The sequence below is a fragment of the Neovison vison genome, chromosome 10, assembly GCF_020171115.1.
Source record: "Neovison vison isolate M4711 chromosome 10, ASM_NN_V1, whole genome shotgun sequence".
Classification (NCBI taxonomy): Eukaryota; Metazoa; Chordata; class Mammalia; order Carnivora; family Mustelidae; genus Neogale; species Neogale vison.
Window position 1 is genome coordinate 62,374,898 of NC_058100.1, and position 17,545 is coordinate 62,392,442.

A 17,545-nucleotide genomic window follows, 5' to 3' on the forward strand; every position below is an offset into this window, starting at 1 on the left:
GAGGATGTGCTAGACACCACTTGGTTTTCATTAAAGACATCCAGTAAGATTTTTCATGCATTTCCAAGGAATTCACAATTTTCCCTTTTATTCTTTTATTTCCTCTACCATCTTCTGCTCCTTTCTTCCTCTCTTTCTTCCTATTTCTAATTCTCAGTGGTTGACTCATTTATTTCTAGATAGTCTCAATCTGTGTACTTAATCTACAGTTTGTGCAGAATCTGCATCATTAGCTTGCCAAACAGTGTTTTTTTTTTTTCTTATTTCTTTCATTCTTTCTCCTTTTGAACAGAATTGGGAAACCATTGTGTGCTTAGGTTTCTGGTTACTCTAATGTTGCATTCAGTTGGGTTTGGAGGCTTGAATTAACTTGAATGAGCTGTACGTTTTCTTAATACATTTTTCCTAAGTCTAAGTATCTTAGACTTCAATTTCTTCTGTATGATGTTGGAAGGTTGAATATAGTACAAATATTATTCTCTTTAACAAAGAAGCAAAAGGGACCTTGAGGAATTCCATATTTGCTGTCATTTGTTGCATTTTTATGCATACATATTCTATAAATAGTGGTCCTCTGCTTTATATATTTCTTTACTTGCTCTAAGAATAAGGCTTTGCTGCCTGCAACATTTATCATAATTCTCAGAATATTAAAGGAGTTAGTTTCTGGCATTTGGTTCACAGGCTAATACAACTCTTCAGCATTTATCTTTTGTCATTTCTATATTTATGTCTTAAATGTGAACTGTTTGCAGAGCTGTAGTGCTCTGATTTCTTTATGTTCTTCTTCACTTTCTTCCTTCTTGGGATGATACATAATAATACTGTTAGAACTGTATTGTAATAGTCAATACTTTATAAAGGTAAATTGTATTAAGGCTCCTGATAATTCATGCTATGTAATTCTTACTGGAATATACGTTAACAAGTGACTTAATTAGGAGGCCACAGAAGGGGCCTATTGATGCTGAGACAGTATTAATTTCAGAAAAGGATGGCCAATGATTAAACCAAATGGCATTTGAAGGATGGAGGTAAGTAGGATCTCATGTTGGTGTAGAGAGAAATCTTGTGATAACAAGATCATGTATAATGTAAACAAACTAAAGCTATCCAAACAGTGTCACAGTGATTCTTCAGTGACTTAAAAGTACAAATAAGGGTTATTATTCCACTGGATTTTCAATTCTGAATCTTGCCCAATGTTAAGAACAGAGAGGAAAAAATATTTTTTAAGATTTTATTTATTTATTTGACAGAGAGAGAGAGAGATCACAAGTAGGCAGAGAGGCAGGAAGAGAGAGAGGGAGAAGCAGGCTCCCTGCTGAGCAGAGATCCTTACACGGGGCTTGATCCCAGGACCCTGAGATGGTGATCCGAGCCAAAGGCAGAGGCCCAACCCACTGAGCCACCCAGGCACCCCAACAGAGAGGAAAATCTTATGTTGTTCTCCTAGATGCTCTGGGTACAGTTGGACAATCTTTGGTGTGGTCGAGACTATAAAAACTGCTGCTCACAAAACTGTGGGGATTGAGGATCTCTGGCCTGGGTTGGAGAGGAAGGCTCTGCCTGCCACAGGCACTGTAGTAGGTAAAAAGCCAGGCTGTGGCAGGTGGGGCCAACTTTAATTGTGTTGTCATGCAATGGGCACCTTCATGGTCTCTGTCTATGGCTTCTCTTAAGAGACCTCTGCTATTTGTATGTCTTCTTTTTTTATTGTTCTTTGGAGAAATGTCTGTTCATGTTTTCTGCCCATTTCTTGGTGATTTTTTTTTTTTTTTGAGTGTTGGTTTTGCTATGTTCTTTATAGATTTTGGATACTAGCCCTTTATCTGATAAAGCATTTGCAAATATCTTCTATTTCATATGTTGCCTTTTAGTTTTGTTGACTGTTTCCTTTGCTGTGCAAAAGCTTTTGATCTTGATGAAGTTCCAATAGTTCATCTTTGCTTTTGCTTCTCTTGCCTTTAGAGACATGTCTAGCAAGATGTTGCTGCAGCCGAAGTCAAAAAGGTTGCTGCCTGCATTCTTCTCTAAGATTTTGATGGATTCCTTTCTCACATTTATGTCTTTCATCCATTTTGAGTTTATTTTTCTGTATGGTGTAAGAAACAGGCCCACTGTCATTCTTTTGCATGTGGCTGTCCGATTTTCCCAACACCATTTGTGGAAGAGATTTTTTTTTCCATTGGATTTTCTTTCCTGCTTTGTCAAAGATTGACTATAGGGTCCCTATTCTTGGTTTTTTATTCTGTTCCATTGATCGATGTGTCCGTTTTTGTGCCAGTACAATACTGTCTTGATTATTGCAGTTTTGTAATACAGCTTAAGTCTGGAATTAGGATGCTTCTGGCTTTGGTTTTCTTTTTCAACATTACTTTGGCTATTTGGACCTTTTCTGGTTTCATACAAATTTTAGGATTGTTTGTTCCATCTCTATGAAAAATTCTGGTGGTATTTTGATACAGATTGCGTTGAATGTGTAGATTGTTTTGCATAGACATTTTAACAATATTTGTTCTTCCAATCAGACATTTCTTCAAAGAAGACATACAAATGGCCAACAGGCACATGAAAACATGCTCAACGTCACTTGGCATCAGGGAAATACAGATCAAATCATGATGAAATACCACCTCACACCAGTCAGAATGCCTAAAATCAACAACTCAGGAAACAGCAGATGTTGGTGAGAATGCAGAGAAAGGGGAACCCTCTTACACTGTTGGTGGGAATGCAAACTGGTGCAGCCAATCTGGAGGTTCCTCAAAAAGCTAAAAATAGAGCTACCCTATGACCCAGCAATTGCACTACTATGTAATTATCCAAAGGCTACAAGCATAGTAATTTGAAGGGGCACATGCACCACAATGTTTACAGCAGCAATGTCCACAACAGCCAAATTTTGGAAAGAGCCCAGATGTCCATTGGCAGATGAATGGATAAAGAAAATATGGGGGAATATTGTTGAGTAATATTGAGTAATATTGTTGAGTAATATTCCATTTGTGTGTGTGTATATATGTTCGTGTATATATATATATATATATATATATATATACACAAACATATATACACACACACAAATGGAATATTACTCAACAATAAAAAAGAATGGAATCTTGCCATTTGCAACATGAATGGACTAGAGGGTATTATGCTAAGTGAAGTAAGTTAGAGAGAGACAAATGCTGTATGATTTTACTCATATGTGAAAGTTAAGAAACAAAACAGAAGAACATAGGGGAGAGGAAAGAAAAATAAAATATGAAAATTGAGAGGGAAGCCAACCATAAGAGACCATGAACTCTAGTAAATAAATAGGGTTGCTGGAGGAGAGATGAGTCAGGGGAAGGATAATTGGGTGATAGGTATTAAGGAGGGCATTTGGTATAATGAGCCCTGGATGAATGACTAAATTCTACCACTGAAACTAATAAAAAGATAAAATATAGGAAAAATAAATACACCACCAGCACAGATGGGGATGATTAAAAAAAGAAAGACAGACCTCTCTTATAGCTTCCTGGAAAGATTAGTGGGGAAGGGGAGGTTTTAGCTTCAAAGAGAAACCCCTAGAATTCCTGGTTTTTCTTCTTTCTCTTCTTGTGCAGTGTCTCTCCCAACTCAATCCTCTGAGCTACAGGCAGTTTAGCTGTATTAACCAGTTTTAGACAGTGAAAGGGAATGGCAGGACATAAAGTGTATAACCTAAAACAAACAAGCAAACAATGGTGTGCCAGACATTGTTCTCATTGGTTTAATTATTACTTTGTTTACTCCTCAGCACAACTAAGTAAGGCAGATAATATATGACATTTTATAGATATGTGGATTATATAAAATTACACACATGTTGTTCTATATAATTCAGTTATTTTGCCTTGCAAAGCAGTAATGCATTAAAAATAAGGCTCTTCTTATTTTACATGACAGCTAATCCCAAACTTTGGTGGGTTTAGGGGGATGTGAGGGAGGGGAGACCTTGTCTCTGATTAATAGAGTTAATTCCTGCCCTCTAGTCTGAAGTGTCCCCCGACCCCACCCCTTTCTCTTTTAATTTCTGAGGGAATAAATGCCATGTGTGAGGGTCAGCGATGTCCTTCTGCTGCAGGCCATACCTAGAAATATTGATTTGGCATTTGATACCATGACTTAAATCACACTGAATCTTCCAACTTCCTATAATGCATGCTAAACATCTTGGTCTCCTTCTATATCTGTGGATCTACTCATGATTTTCGCCAGCAATATGGCAATGGTAACTGGTCTTTAGATGGCTGTGTGTCTTATATTTGATGAAAATATTTGGCTAATAGTGATAATAGGACTCTTTCAAAATAGTTTTATTTGGGCGGGGGGAGCATGGTGCCTGGGTGGTTCAGTCAGTTGAGTGTCTAACTCTTGATCTCAGCTCAGGTCTTAATCTCCAGGTCTTGAGTTCAAGCCCTGCATTGAGCCTACTCAAGCCCTGCATGGAGCCTAATTAAAATAAATAAATAAATAAATAATAGTTTTGGGGTTATTTGAAACTGCATACAGTAGAGTAATGAGGCCCAACTATGTTTTCCATGATAGCTAAGGATGTTTACTGTACCCCAAAGATTGTCTAAAGCTACCAGTGTTCCTTTAAGAATAATAATGGCTAACAGTTATGTGGTGCACTGTGCTAGGCCCTGTTCTAATTGCTGTATGTATATTACCAAATTTTAATCCTTATAGTTTGCATAACTTATACAAGCAAAATTAGTTTGACTTGTTTCCTTCAGTCTATCACTTTCTTCTAATTCCAAGTCTCATGTGGATACAGTAAGTAGTGAGACTTAATGTCACATGCTTACAGTTGATTGCAAGGGAGGCTGTCAAGGCAGGCCCAGGTCTCTGCCTTAGGAGTTTAGACTCATTGTGAAGAAAGTGAACATGATATGGAATTGTGTTTAAAAGATTCTAGGACACCATAAATATAAATAATGCCAGTATAGAGACAGAGTAGGAAAATCAGGAATGTGGCATCACAGAAGCCAAGGGGAAATGTATGTTTCAAATGCCACCAAGAGGTCCGGTACTGTGAAGAGTGAAAAATATTCATTGGCTCTAGTGATATGGAGGTCACCAATGGCCTTAGTGAGAACCATTTCAGTAGAGGGTTGGGAGGGGAAAGAGATGGATTGGACTGAGGAGAAAATATTTGAGGCGATGAAAATAGTAAGTTTAGGCAATTCTTTAAAGATCAACAGTGAAGAAGAGGAGAAATACAGGATAGCAGTTGATAGAGTGGGAAGTTGGATCAGGGATTTTTTTTTAAATTCTAAGGTGAAGGATTCAATAGAGAGAAGATGATGAAGGATAGAAAAGGTATAATCAGTAGCGTAAGCTTCTGAGGAGTCTGGGGATGGTATTCAGGGCACACTACTATGAGAGAATAGTAGCAATTGAGATGAGAGAATAGTAGCAATTGTAAACAGGTCATTGTGATAGAAAGTCAAAGAAGGGGCGCCTGGGTGGCTCAGTGGGTTAAGCCGCTGCCTTTGGCTCAGGTCATGATCTCAGGGTCTTGGGATCGAGTCCCGCATCGGGCTCTCTGCTCTGCAGGGAGCCTGCTTTCTCCTGTCCCTCTCTCTGCCTGCCTGTCTGCCTGCTTGTGATCTCTGTCTGTCAAATAAATAAATAAAATCTTTTAAAAAAAAAGTTCTTTAATTGACATAAAATTGAAACTGGGAGAATGAGGGTGTGTTGGTTGAAGAAAGGTTTTAGCTGGTAAAGCGTAGCAAGCAAGCTGACTCAAGAAGTATACCATGACTGCCAGGGAGTGCTGAAAGCTCTGGTCAGGGAGGAAATCTTTCAGGTATAGGTAGCAATGCCTCTCTGGCCTATTTCACAATTTCCTTAAGCATGGTTTAGCTGCCAAGATGCAGACACAAAGAGAACAGATAGTGTATTTATCCAGGATTGGGTTTATGAAACAATAAAGGGTAAAGGGGCAAGGGAGTCTTAAGATGTTGGTGAGAGAGTTACTGACAAACAACGACAATCTAAACTGAATGACGTGGGAAGTAAACATCATGGTGGTAACGATGGTAGTGTTAACTAATAGGGACTTCAGTGACCTGAATGTCCCAAAATCACAGAAGGATGTTTGAGGTGGACAATGATTGAATAATCAAACTGAAAAGATAGAAGTTTTGGGTTAAAAGTAGATGTGGTAAGCAGCCTCTAAGACAATTCACAATAACCTCTGCATCCACTCTTGTGCTTTCTCACTTCCTCACTCTGAGGGTCTGCCGTGTTGTCAGCTTCCCCAGGGAGAGGCCCACCCAGCAAGGACTCAAGGATGCTTCTGGCCCACGGTTAGGAATTATATCTTGCCCAAAACCATGTGAGGGAGCTTAGGGGCAGATCCTCTGCTATTTAATCCATCAGATGATGGGGTGCCTGGGTGGCTCAGTGGGTTAAAGCCTCTGTCTTTGGCTCAGGTCATGATCCCAGGTCCTGGGATCGAGCCCCTGCATTGGGCTCTCTGCTCAGCAGGGTGCCTGCTTCCCTTCCTCTCTCTCTGCCTACTTGTGATCTCTATCTGTCAAATAAGTAAATAAAATCTTTAAAAAAAATTATTAAACCATCAGATGAAACTGCAGTCCCAGTCAATAGTTTGATTTAAGTCTCATGAGAAACGTAGTACGAAAGGCACCCAGCTAATCTCCCTAGATTCCTGGCCCACATAAACTGTGAGATAATAAATATTGGTTGTTTTAAGCTACTAAATTGTAAGGTAATTTGTTATGCAGTAGTAAGTAACTAGGCAGGATTTTCACAGTACTAATTAGATGTGAAGATCTTTTGTTTAAAGGAAAAATGAGATCTTTTTCATAAAGGTCATGTTAGAATTGGGTTAGAGTAACTTTTTATGGGTTCCAATACCAGTGATACTGAAGTAGTCAACTGGAAAAGAAAATGCCAAAGGATCTTCTGAGAAGGCGGAAAACAGCTGAAATATCCCCTTAACTTAACAGCACCCATCTCCAAGATCTCATGTTGGAAAATAATGCTGACAGTTCAGATATTTCCTATAATGATTATACCTGCTCTGGATCTTTCTCTTTTAGCTGCAAAATGAAATAAAAGTGAGTAAAAAAATCTATGCTTTAACATGCAAAATAAAGTGTGTATTATTTTTTTTTTGCCAACCTACTTAATCAGAATTTAGCTCCTTAAGGAATATTTGCCTTCTTCACTACTGTATCCCCAGAACCTAGAGTAATTCATGTACCTGTTTAAGTTTTTGTTCCTCTAGACTGTTCACAGAGTAAAGTCTAAACTCTTCAACATGACAACAAAACTTTTATTGACATGGCCTTTGGTTTTCCATTCTCCCACCCCTAGTTTTCTTGGATGACCACAGTGTAAAATGCCACAGTGTCTCATTGCTTTGTTTTCAGTTCTGTCTTTGCTTTTGGTCCCTGAACATTTATTTATATTTGAATTGATAGCTACTCACTTAAAAGGATATATATAAAATTATTTGTTTTATCCAGTGTTTTTTTTTATATATGTAGTAGGAGGGTTTTTAAATTTCTAATTTGAAATACTGCCCAAATCCAAAGTCTTACTATATCCATTTTCATCTCTTTCCATATTAAACATTTCTGTGTAATCATCCTCCAAGTGAGATTCTTTTAAACCAGCAAAAGAGGGATTTTGTTTTGTTTTGTATGATCTAAAAGTTTGTTTTAATAAGCAAATTTAATCAATTTATATTTATTGTGATTACTGATATATTTGGTTATATTTCTGCCACCTTTAATGTATTTTATGTCTACTGTATTTATTCTTTACACCCTTTTTTCCTCTTTTTTTTATTTTTTAAAGATTTTATTTATTTATTTGACAGAGAGAAATCACAATAGATGGAGAGGCAGGCAGAGAGAGAGGGAAGCAGGCTCCCTGCTGAGCAGAGAGCCCGATGCGGGACTCGATCCCAGGACCCTGAGATCATGACCTGAGCCGAAGGCAGCGGCTTAACCCACTGAGCCACCCAGGCGCCCCCTTTTTTCCTCTTTTAATGGCATATTTTAATTTGATTATATTTTCTTTATCCCCATTCCCATTTCCATTTGCTGATTTGAAAGTTGTAAATTTTTCTAACAAAGTCTAAAATTTAACAGATTTTTGCTATGTCTAAATTAGAACTTTAGAATATTTCAATTTCCAATACTCATTTCACTGTTTTCAAGTATTTCAGTGCCACCATGTTGTTAGGATTCTTCCAATTTACCTGTTATTGTCCTCAATATTTTTAGGAATCAATATTTATTGAACTTTAGTAATACTTTTTTTTATTTTTACCAGTTTCTCTGTTTAGCATTGTATCTTGTGCTCCACTCTCTCTTCAGCTCATTTTCTTTTCTGCCATAGTATAATTTTAATCATTTCTTTCAGCAAATGTCTAGCAGTTTTATCCTTTCTGTATTTGAAAATGCCTTATTTTATCCTCCTTTAAAGTTAATAGTTCAGGTGGATATGAAAATAATTCAAATATATGGAAGAGTAGAAAGACTTTTACAGTAAACACCTATATCCTAACCACCTGGATTCTATATTTGTTAACACCGTGCTGTGTTTGTTTTATCCTATATCTGTTTATTTATTTCTCCATTATTTTTTGATGCATTTAAAAAAGTTGTAAACATCCATGTACTTCACTCTTAAATGCTTAGATGGAATATGATTAGCTATTGTTCAATATGTGTTTAGAATTCCTTTTCTGAAATAAAATATACACAATGTATAAAACTCAAATGTATCATATTGTGAGTTGTGACAAATACATGTACCTTAATAACCTATACTCTCATTAAGATATAGAATGGTGCCATTCTTTCTAGAAAGTTCCATCATACCCCTTCCCAGGTAATCTCCAGAAACCCTCTTAAGAGGAAAACATCGTTCTGATTTCTTTTCACCATTCACCCACAAGACTGGGGAGAATTTCCATTTGATCTATGATACCACGGCTTGCTTTGCTCTTCATCAGATTACACCTGAGGAGGTTAAGTATAAGTTGTACAAAGTGAGTGAGATCTTCTTCTTGTTGTTGTCTTTTTTTAAAAGATTTTATTTGGGACGCCTGGGTGGCTCAGTTGGTTAAGCGGCTGCCTTCGGCTCAGGTCATGATCCCAGGGTCCTGGGATCGAGTCCCACATCGGGCTCCTTGCTTGGCAGGGAGCCTGCTTCTCCCTCTGCCTCTGCCTGCCTCTTTGTCTGCCTGTGCTCGCTCGCTTTCTCTCTCTCTGTCTCTGACAAATAAATAAATAAAATCTTAAAAAAATAAAATAAAAGATTTTATTTATTTATTTGACAGAGAGAGAGCACAAGTAGGGGGAGCAGCAAGTAGATTTAAAAATTTTTTTTAAATTTTAAATTTTAATTATTTGACAGGGAGATGGAGAGCACAAGTAGGGGGAGCAGCAGGTAGAGGGAGAGGGAGAAACAAGCTCCCCACTGAGTAAGGAGCCCAATGCAGGGTTTGATCCCAGAACCCTGGGATCATGATCTGAGCCAAAGGCAGACACTTAACCAACTGAGCCACTCAGGCTCCCCACAAAGTGAGAAAGACCTTTGTGGGAAGAAAAGGAATCCCCCATCTGGTGATCCATGATGCCCACACCATCTGCTATCCTGATCCCCTCATCAAAGTGAATGACACAATTTAATTTTTTTTAATTTTTTTTTTTAAAGATTTTATTTATCAGAGAGAGAGAGGGGGAGAGAGCAAGCACAGGCAGACAGAATGGCAGGCAGAGGCAGAGGGAGAAGCAGGCTCCCTACTGAGCAAGGAGCCCGATGTGGGACTCGATCCCAGGACGCTGGGATCATGACCTGAGCCGAAGGCAGCTGCTTAACCAACTGAGCCACCCAGGCGGAATGACACAATTTAGATTGATTTGGAGACTGGAAAGATTACCATTTTCACCATCTCTGACACTGGTAATCTGTGCATGGTGACCTGAGATGCTAATCTGGAAAGAACTGGTGTGATCACCAGTTGAGAGAGTTACCTTTGTTCTCTTGATGTGGTTCATGTGAAAGATGCCAATGTCAAGAGCTTTGCCACCTGGCTCTCCAATATTTTGTTATTGGAAAACTCAAAAAGCCATGGATTTCTCTTCCCCATGGAAAGGGTATCCACCTCACCACTGTTGAAGAGAGAGATAAGAGACTGGTGGCCAGAGCAGTGGGTGATGTGATTGGAAGTCCTTAACTAAAGACAATACAGCATGATAACAACAAGAACAACAACAAAAACCTGCTAGGCTATTTTCCAAAGTGGCTTTTATTATTTTACATTTCCACAACAACGTATGATGGCTCTACATCCTTGCCAACACGTTGTGCTGTCAGTCTTTTTGATTTTAACCATTCCATTGGGTATATATGGGAATTCGTCATGTATTCCACTGTTTCTGACTCTCTTGTTCATGTTGAGATCTCTAATGGCAGTGTCATTTTCATTTCTTTGTAGCTAATGTATTTTTTCCTACAATAGTTTTTAAGATTATCTTTTCCTTTTATGTCCTGAAGTTTCACTGCAATATGTCTGATTTGTTTGTTTCCCCTTATGCCACTTTTTAAGTTTGAGAATTTAATTTTGGAAAACTCAATTTGGTGTAATTTGTAATTATGTCTGTATGCTCACTTTTGGGGAGAATTTTTATCATTTGGACCTTGAGGTATTCTGTTTAGTACAGGTTTTCCTTTGGGGGTAGTTTCTTTTTGGTTTCTGATAGGGCTATGTGAGATTTCTATATAAATTTCTTGGCACAGGGAGGCCTGGGTGGCTCAGTTGGTTAAGCCTCTGCCTTCAGCTCAGGTCATGATCCCGGGGTCCTGGGATCGAATTCCGCATCAGGCTCTTTGTCCAGCAGGGAGCCTGCTTCTCTCTCTGCCTCTGCCTGCCACTCTGCCTGCTTGTGTTCTCTCTCTGACAAATAAATAAATAAAATCTTAAAAAACAAATTTCTTGGCACAGAGTTGTCACACTGTGAGGGCATCTGGGAAAATCCCACTCCAAATATGTGGGATGTTTTGTCTAGGGGTTCTGATTCCTGAAAATCAACTGTTTCTACCCATGTTCTGGGCAAGCTGAGAGCTAGGGATGGTAGGTCCCAATTTTCCAAGCTCCTGATTTCACCAGAATTCCAGTTCCAGTTTCCCCACTATGCACAGAGCCTGTATCCTCAGTTTATACCATCACACAAATACTTAAAGTGCAGTCTGTAAGGTGCCTTTATTTTTAGGTTATAAGCCTCCCCATCCCCCTTAGATTCCCAATAATTGCTGTGGATTCCTTCCTATTTTTGACATGTGAAATTTCCCCCTTTTTGCTTTTGATCTTGGCAATATATTAAACATACATTTAAAAACATTTTTTCCAGGGCACCTGGGTGGCTCAGCGGGTTATGCTTCTACCTTCGGCTCAGGTCATGATCTCAGGGTCCTGGGATCAAGCCCCATGCAGGGCTTTCTGCATGGTGGGGAGCCTGCTTCCCCCTCTCTCTCTCTGCCTGCCTCTCTGCCTACTTGTGATTTCTGTCAAATAAATAAAAAAATTTGTTTTTCCTGTCCTTTCTATGTTTATTGTAGAAAGGCAGTACTCACCTCTCCTTAGCTCAATCTGCCATCTTGATTGTTAGTTTCTAGTTACCCTTTAAAGTCATTGTAACTTGGCTTCTTCCCCAGTATTCCATTGAAAATGTATCTACTAAGGTCTCAAATCACCAGTGAATCATTAGATCCAGTGGACATCTTCCAGTGTTTACAGCATATAGCATATGATGGTGTTCTTCATTTCTCCCACTTCAAAGAATTTTTCTCTCTCTGGGCTTCTAGAAAACTGCTTCTCAGAGTTGTCCCTACTTCCAAACTGCTCCTTCCCAGCCTCCTCTGAAGTCTGTAAATTGTTGATTTCCAATCTCTGGCTCTACCCAGATGTGTCTTTTGGGCTCTACACCCGTGTGTATCCCCTGCCTACTCAATATTTCTTTGCTATGTCCCACAAACACCTCAACTTTTTCAAAACTGAATAAAATCTTCCCTAAATCTATTTAAAGAAATGAAGAAGAGTAGAGTGTTATTTCTATTGATCATGGTCTTCAAAGGAAAAAGTTTATATGAATGTGGAAGAGTAGTGATTTGGAGATGGTAGTGAGGGGTTAGATGAATTCTCATTGCAGCTTCTGGCTTCTAGGAACACAGGTCATACCAGATGAATAACCTCCAAAGGAGGGGGATCGGTGGGATTTCAAGACCTTAGAGGAAGATCAAGTGTCAGTTAAGAGGAGTTGGGAAAGTCTTCAGGGATGAGATCAAGCTGAACTATAATTGATTGACAGAGAAAGAAAGATTTAGGGTGTGTAACTGAGAGAGGAAGGTAGCTAAAAGGAGAGAAATTGTAAAGAAGCAAAGCATTCACCAAGTATTTGTTGAGTTTCTTGAGCGTAAGTGCCAATCATTAGCATCTTTCCATCCTCAGAATCTCTCTCAGTGACTGGAATATACTAGTCTCTGAGCAAATGTCATAATAAAATGAGACTGTTGTAAATGGCTTTTAATTATTTTCCATGAGGGGGAGTGCAGTAACAGATCCTGTTTTCTGATGGTAATAGGAAATGAGAAAGAAGGATATTAAGTTTGGACATTAGAAGGACATAACTCAATTCTACAGACATTTATAAATGCCTATTGAGTTAGCCACAGTTGAGTGCAACACCCACATCTGTGCATCCTTTTCCCTGGTCACACAGATTATGGAGTATGATTCTCATTGTGGCAGATTCTCTCCCTTCTCCCAGCCCTCCAGGGGTGAGGCGAAGTATCTATAATAAAGAACAGGTCCTTCCAGTGGATATGGCCTTCACAACCCTCTTCCTATAAGTTTATTAGAAAACAATTTTTGTTAACAGAAATTAAATGTAACAAATAACACATCAGTCATTGGGTTATAGGAGCTGAAATTTCTCTTGCTGCAAATTCCCCCTGTTTTAAATATTTAATCATGGTGGCAGAGCAGGTGAGGTTACCTTCACGTTCAATTTCTCCTAATGGTGCTAATTTTTTGGTAATGATAAGGCATTACCAGAGATTCCAGGACTCATAGGTGACTCTTTCATGTCTGAGGGGTCTGTAGGGGCCTACTTAGCCAGAGCGACTGCATCTCAGTTAAACAGCCATTTTGTTGTTTATGCAGTAAAACTTAAACTGACCCTCCCCCCATCCCCCGCCACAGCCAGGGGAACTTACTTAAAAGCAAGTCTGGGAAACCAGTAAAATATTGTCAACCAGTCCCTGATAACAGAGCCCAAATACAAGGACGGGTTAGGTCAGGTGGAGATAACAGAGCCCAGAATGCAGGGACGAGTCAGGCCAGATGGAGACATCCAATCAGTAAAGCACACATATTATCTCCCTAACCACCAAAGAATGTAAACCCCGTCTTTTGGCGCTAAACTTGGCGCCAATTCTGACCAGAGTGATAGGCTAGTTCAAACAGCCACTATAGGGTAAATTGTAATTTAATTGGCCACCCATGTGTGATCTAGCATGACTATGCAACTTTCTCTGTGTATTACAATGTCATTGGTCAGGCTCAACCACATGGCCTTTACTCAATAAAAGCTCGTCTGTGAGGCTGGGGGTTGTCGCTTTCTCCATAAGAGACGGCCCTGGCCGGTCGGTTTGATTCGCGGTGCAGGCGCGAAATAAAGCTTTGCTTGACCTCTGCTTTATATCAGTCTCCCTCCTTTGATCACAGTCCCCATCAGGGTCCTTGGCTTTCTGAAAGGTGTCACCTATACCTGACGGTCTTAATAAAAGAAAAAAAAAGTAATTTCTCTCTTTGCATTTTGTCATTTCCACCGTCCCCACCCCCCATACATGGCATTGTCTTCCTCTGCATTTGATAGAGGTTTTTTTTGTTGCTGTCGGGCATAGAGATTTTTCTGGTAACCTCTGGACTCCTTTCCCAGCCAGTCTGCACACTTTGATGGCCATGCTCTCTCTGTTGTAGTATCCATCACTATCCAGCCCCTGGTGAACTCACTAATTACATCATGGCTTAATTACGTTGGTCAGAACAAAGACTGGCAAAGTTCACCTTTGTTTCAAGGAGCTCTCCATCTATTGTGTGATATGATATAATGATAATATGATATAATTGAGGGATAAACTAAATGCTGGAAAGTACAGGAGGAGAACCGCTGAGAAGGGTAGGTGAGAGGCATTGGAGTCAAAGTTTACAAGGTTTCATTTCAGACTCTATTCTTGGTAGAAGTTCTAGACAGTGGTACCCAACTTTCTGCAAGGAGGGATAGAGGCAACTTAATTTGAATTCTGGTCACAGTTATTTAAAATTGTCCCTTTATTTTTTTTTTTTAAGATTTTATTTATTCATTTGACAGAGAGAGATCACAAGTAGGCAGAGAGGCAGGCAGAGAGAGAGGAGGAAGCAGGCTCCCCGCTGAGCAGAGAGCCCAATGCGGGGCTCGATCCCAGGACCCTGAGATCATGACAGCGGCTTAACCTGAGCTGAAGGCAGCGGCTTAACCCACTGAGCCACCCAGGCGCCCCTAAAATTGTCCGTTTAAATGAGAAGTGGCTTTGCCTGTTATATAAAAATACTGGAACTCTCAACTGCTTTGCCAAGGCACATCGGTAGAGTGTGAATCCTTTACAAATGTGTTACCAGATTTTGACAAATTTGTAAGAAGAAAGCTTGCTCCAGCTGAGATTCTTACATTCAGTAATAGATCTCAGAATTTGAAGCTGAGCAGATCCTGGAACTGAATGTAGAGTAGGGAACAGAAGGTGTCAAGTAAGAGGTAAGAAGTAGAGTGTATTGTCAAACCTGCTCCTGAAAAGATGGTGTGTTTACTGAGCACATGCAACCTTGGCCTGTGAATTATCAAAGAGAACATGGATGGGACAGAACACAACTCTCTTCCCACAGTCTGATAGTGCTGAGCGTGGGGCAAGAGAATGCTTTGCTTTCTCTTTGAGACATGCTTTCATAGACACTGTGTGACATGGTCACACTGAGTAGTAATGGTGGTTAAAGATTGCTGACTTTTTAGTGTTCTTTTAGGTCTTTAATCTCTCCAAGTGTGCCACTAAAATTTATAGTATTTAAGACGGTGCTCCTCCCCTTACAATGTAGTGCATGATGAGAATCACAGTAGTACTACATTTAAAATTAAAATGGGAGAGATCTTCTTGTTCTTTCTTCTTATCAGGTAAAAGTCTTTAACATCTCTCACCTCAAATGAGTATCATCTGTTTCTTTTTTATCTGAGCCACAGAACATGAAAGCTCATTAAAATCTGAGAAGTTTTATTAACTCTGACAGTTCTCCCCCATTCTCTTCTTTATCTTCTTTGCACAAGCAGGATTATGAGGTTGCTTGACGGGTTTTTAATATTGTCATGAAAAATCTCCCTTTGGGCATGTTTGTGCCGTAGATAACATAACCTTAAGAACCTTATTCAAATGAACTTATTCAAATGAAGTGGGCAGTCACCACCGAGCCAGCTCAGCACCAAATACATTTCAGATAAGCTCTTGCCAATCACCGTGTTACCTCATTTGTAATGGAACAAAGGCCCACTAGACGGAGCTAGGGCTTAAGAAATTGCAGCTCTAAGCTTATGTGATGGGCATCTTACGTGATGGGCTATCTTATGGAAGAAGTGTTATCATTACTTCGATTTCAAATCCTACACAAACCTTACCTAACTGGGCTATTAGCCCACCCCTGTTTACTTTGTGGCCTCACACAATGATGTCTGCAATGGCCCAATTTATTTAGTCACTCAATGATGCCATTTTACCTTGGTATAGCACTTCACAGTTTAGAGCGCTGCCCCCCACATCATTATGTTTGATCTTCACGGTAACGCTGAGGCTTTGCTGGGCAAGAATCAGTCCCTGCATTTTGAGACTAGTAAATGGAGACAGGCTGTCTGCAATACAAATAGGGTGAGTCAGGGTGGTTAACCTGGACCATTGACATGGTGGGGTCTGTTTTTCCCTTGTAAACATTTTTGTGTCAACTATTCATCTAGTCTGGAACTGACCAGAAGACTATCAGCTCATTCCTTTTGTGGGGCACCATTTCTGGCCACATCCATCGGGGACATACAGTAAAAAAGACAGGTAAAAAGAGTCATGTTCAGGTGGAAATGGCCCAACTAAACGAGCACAGGAAAGCAAGCCAACATGAGGTCCTGCCCGGAAAACTTTGATGTATGTGATTCATTATATCAGGGTCAGGTGTGGAGACCAGTACCTCATCCTTGTGGTATAGACAGTCCTTCACGCCAAGTCTGGGGAAGCTGCTGGCCCCATCCCTCCTACCCCAAGCATTTGTCCTCAGAGGCAAGCCCACTGTTTTTGTTTTTGATTTTTAAGATTTTTATTTATTTATTTAATTTATTGGACAGAGAAAGCGATCATAAGTAAGCAGAGAGGCAGGCAGGATCCTGGGATCATGGCCCGAGTGGAAGGCAGAGGCTTTAACCCACTGAACCGCCCTGGGGAAGACTGACAGTCTTGACGGTATTCAGTTTTCCTACCTATGAACGCCTCTCCATTTATTTATATCTTCTCTGATTTCTCTCATTAGAGTTTTGTATTTTTTCCTCATATAGATTTTTAAAAAATATTTTTATTTATTTATTTGACAGAGATCACAAGTAGGCAGAGAGGCAGGCAGAGAAAGGAGGAAGCAGGCTCCCCGCTGAGCAGAGAGCCTGGTGCGGGGCTCCATCCTAGGATCCTGGGATCATTACCCCCACTGAAGGCAGAGGCTTTAACCCACTGAGCCACCCAGGTGCCCCAAACCCACTGTTTTGATGTCTGTCAGTTTGCTCAGATTAACAGGTTGCGCTTGGGCTAAAAAAAACGTTATGCATATGTGCATATATTTTCTTGCCCTTTTTGGAAAGTAGATGCTGGATAAGAGTGGCAATCAGGTCAGTCACTCAGCAAATTTATCAAACGTCCAGAGCCTGCATTTGTGCCTTTGGTTATCTTAGCAACTCAAGACCGTTCTTCGGGAACTCGGTCAGGTGGTCACTCTGCACGTCTGACCTCTTAAAATTCAGCTTCTTTAAGTACTGGTGGAAGGAACACTGGCAGCTTTCACAGATGAGGCTAACAAACCCTAAGGAGAGGCGGGAAGGTGTTCCAAGAGGCTCAGAGCTCCCCCAGAGGCTCTGGCCTGAAAGAGAGCGAAGGAAGAGAGTTACAGGATCATGTCCCCCCAGGACTCGTGGTGACCTTGTTTGAAGTGAATCCACCAAGGACAGGGCTCAGAACCCCTTCCTCTCCACTAGCCCAAGGCGCATCCCGAACCCATCGCGGAGCTGTGCCCAGAGGGTGGCGCTGCTAACCCAGTCTAGGCCCACGGTCGCCAGCAGCTTCCCGGCCGCTGCGGGAGCCCCCCGCTAGCCCTCCCGCAGGCCGGCGGGGGGTGGGGGGCGCAGCGCCCGGTAGG

The 17,545-nt window shown here is 40.4% G+C and overlaps 1 pseudogene; it reads left to right on the forward strand.

Moving 5' to 3' along the window:
- The first annotated feature begins 1,028 nt into the window (after positions 1-1,028).
- On the forward strand, positions 1,029-10,258 carry LOC122917997 (annotated as a pseudogene).
- The last annotated feature ends 7,287 nt before the right edge of the window (positions 10,259-17,545 follow it).